Source organism: Bidens hawaiensis, unplaced genomic scaffold (assembly GCF_021521415.1).
Source record: "Bidens hawaiensis isolate Kalapana, Puna unplaced genomic scaffold, B.hawaiensis_p1.1 tig00006388_1, whole genome shotgun sequence".
NCBI lineage: Eukaryota > Viridiplantae > Streptophyta > Magnoliopsida > Asterales > Asteraceae > Bidens > Bidens hawaiensis.
Window position 1 is genome coordinate 1,059,305 of NW_027491430.1, and position 3,741 is coordinate 1,063,045.

At 36.8% G+C, this 3,741-nt stretch overlaps 1 pseudogene; it reads left to right on the top strand.

The window, feature by feature from the left end:
* The first annotated feature begins 2,463 nt into the window (after window positions 1–2,463).
* LOC143632399 (protein INAPERTURATE POLLEN1 pseudogene) lies at window positions 2,464–3,529 on the top strand (annotated as a pseudogene).
* Window positions 3,530–3,741: the final 212 nt, after the last annotated feature.

The following is a 3,741-nucleotide window of genomic DNA, read 5'->3' on the forward strand; positions in this document are numbered from 1 at the left end:
TTGTTTCTATAGAAAATCACAAAAGTAGTGAAAGTCTCGAACTTGTTAAACCTATGTATGGTAATGTAAGAGACCAATAGGCCCACGACAGTCATAAGAGCATGAATTTAAAGTTGTGTCTTCGTTTTCACCCGTGTATATCTAACTTTATTCCAAGCAATTATTATTAAAAATCAGAGTCCGTGAATAACCAATTGCGTATCAACTTGTCTTAGCGTATCATAAATAACACGCTTAAATTGCAAATGTACCACGAGTAGCCGGGTAAAGAAGTCATCGTAAAATTTTGTTGCACGTGGAGGTGGAGTGTGAAAGGGAAAATAAGGTGAAAACTAGAGTCAATATCTAGGGTGCGTTGAAATGCATGGTGAGGGTGAGGGTCGAATTCATTGTTTGTTAGAGCATGCGGCACCCCAACGTGAGCTTGGCCATGCCAAGATTGCTCACGATCACGACACACCGTGCCACGTGACCGTGAGCACGGGAAGCGTGAGTGCGGGAATGGATGTGGAATGTAGAAAGAGGCAATGTTTTTTAGTTTTTTTGTTCTTTATTATGTTGTTTAATTTAATAATTTATCTACACACTCACAAGGCATTTCGTCACCATGTGAGTGTGAGGGGATACATCTCTAACACATGTGATGCATATATGACGTTTCTCACACTAACACTTGCCTATTTTTGCTCTTCCACTAAATGCGTTACATATGAAGAAACAGGAATACAAAATCAGAGTAGAGGCCAAATCAACAGAAGATTAGCAGGGACTTTCGATTGATTTTTTTTTAATAGGAAGGCGTCTCCGAGAATTTATGTACCTCGGCCGAACTAAAATAAAAAGGTTCGTAGGCCTTGACGAATAACTAAATATATAAACTAGTTTTTATAAAGGACAGTTAATGTTATAATAATAAACATAGCAAAAATATAGTAGTGATATAATACACCGGTTTTGAAACCCTAAAATTTAATACTTATACAGTTTATTAATACATAATTTATGCGAATTAATATAGTTAGTTTAATAAAAACTTTTAAGTTTTTTATATTGTTTAATATATTATAGAAATGATATGTTGTTGAAATAGAAGTTATTAAGTTAAGTATGAAGTATAATTGAAACAAAACTAAATGTGGTTAGCATGTAACTAATAAATGTAATTATGAAATAAAGAGTAGAGGATATTTTTGTCATTCCTTAAAACTTGATTTTACCTTGATTTCTTTTTGGATTAGTAGGTTTAGGAAAGACAAAAAACTTATGGATACTAGGCATACAGATGCGTTAATGATGAAAAATAGGTACTTCGCCATCTCAAATGGTGAAACATGAAACTTCATCACGTTTTGATGTTTTCAAACTAGTAATGTTAGTAAAAAAACTATATATGAATCAACATCATCTTTTAATTTATAAAGACAATAATTAGCGTCAACCGGTTTCAAATGTCATCCATTTTAGTATGGATTCATATGTAAATACTGATTATACATCTATTTTGTTATTTCTTTTTAAACCAAGTAAATGGGTTAGTTAATTAGATTGTAAAACTTGAAGGTTAATACTTAATAGTTTATTTTGTTTAATTAATATTGAAATAGCCAGGTGGCAGTTTTGTCATATCCTAAAACTTGCTTTAAAACAATTTATAACTTCACGTGTCTTTGTCTTCTCCGATTCTCCGGTCCTCTGCGGCACGCGGACCTCTTTTTCCGGCAAGATTTAGACACTAAAATTAATGAGCCAATCGATCAATTAACGGTGTCGTTTGACTCAGAATCATTTACCGATAAATATATATATATACATAAAAAGGTTTGGCCCCCAAAAATTACGTGCCTCGGTCGAAGGTGCGGCTCGCACACCCTCCGGTCCGCCCCTGCTAATAGGTGTAATAAAAATTTGTTATTGCTTTTATGATGTTAAAATAAGTTCCTCTAAAAAGTTAGCCTCACTTTTTTAATAAAATATCCGTGTTTGGTGTTAAATGGACCGTGTTCAATACACGGGGGTTAAATCCAACACAAACCCAAAAAAATGGCACGAACTTCGATCATCACACTAAGATGAAAATCGTGTTTAACACGTATATAACACCGAAAACAACATCGAATGTACTCTAAAATTATGACCAGAACAAATAAAATAACATTGTTTAAACCTTAATACCTATTGCACGTTTATCCTTTTCTCATAAATTTTGACACAAATAAAAGAATAATAAAGTTAAACAGATGAAGTTACAAACCCCGTCAAGTCAATCGACATAACCACCCATTTACCAAAACCCTCGAGCTTTATCTCACGTATTTAAACGCCTTTCACTTTGAAATGTATTAATTTGGTTTCTTGAAAAAAAAATAAACTTCATCAGAAACCCATTTCTTTCTTTCTTTAATCTTCATTTCAACAACAACCAATCCCTGAATCAAACCAAACCCATCTTTTCCCCCCAAAAAGATGTTCAAATCCTTATGTAAGTCTCTTCATTCTTCAACAGCCCGGAAGAAACCACCGAGCAGCCACCACCGTCGATTCTCCGACTACTACTCCGACTGGATCGCCGCCATGAGAACCACCCACCTCCCTAATCTCCGCCACCACATGTCAAACTCCACCCCTAATCTCTTATCCGCCCACGTCGAAATCATTCACCACCACTTCAAATCATACTACCAAACCCTAGACCTCGCCGCCGCAGCCGACGTCACCCAGATACTCTTTCCCTCCGGCCATCGTAACGCCCTCGAGATCCCCTTTCTCTGGCTCGGTGATATCCACCCCTACGCCTTCACCAATCTCCTCAGGTCGTTTCTTCTTCAAGACGACTCCGAAAACGACGTCGTTCAGGATTATTATTATTATTATTGTCATGATAATAATCATAATAATATTAAAAGGTTTGAAGAACAACAGGGAAACAAAAACGACGACGTTTATGGTTTTAATTTTAAAAAAATTGATGACGTGGAAAATGAAGTTGAAACGGAGTTAACGGAAGAAGAGGAAGAGGAAATAGAAGTGGGGGAGTCATGTGAGTTTTTGAAGAAACAGTGGCCGTTAATGAACGCGTGGAAGATTCAATCGCGGAAACTGACGGGTCGGATTGATCAGATTGAGCGCGGGTTGAGGTTGATGGTCCCCGCGTTGATGGACAGGGTACGGAAGGCGCAAGCGGGGTTTGTTAGGAAAGTGGGGTCGGGTGACGTGGCTGCAGCTGTAGCGGCGGCGGAGATGGAGGAGGAGATGGTGGGGATTGTGATGGATGCGAACAGGCTAAGGAAAGATGTGATATCGGAGATTGTGAGCGTGACAAGTGTCTATCAGGCCGCATTGTTTTTGGAAGGTTTGGCCCAATTTCTTGTTGGGATTCGGGATGAGAAGTTGGTTCAAGAGTTTAAGAGATGTAAGCTGTTGATTAAGTGATGATGGTGATGAAGTGTTTGTAATTAATGTGTTTGTTAATGGTTTTTAGGGATGTTTGATTGGTATCAAGTATCAACTCAAAATGTTGGGATTTAAATGTGTTTTTAACTGTGGAACATAAAGAGTTTTTGTTTTACAGTTGATGAAGTTGGATCATGTTATAGAAATGAATGATGTTGTGCATAATCTTATTACTTTCAGCTCTTAATTTTTATTTGAAGCTCACCTTTTTTGTATATGAATCTTTTAATGTTAGATGGTATTCGACTTTGGGCCGGTTATTATCTTTACTTACCATGAAAAATATGTTTT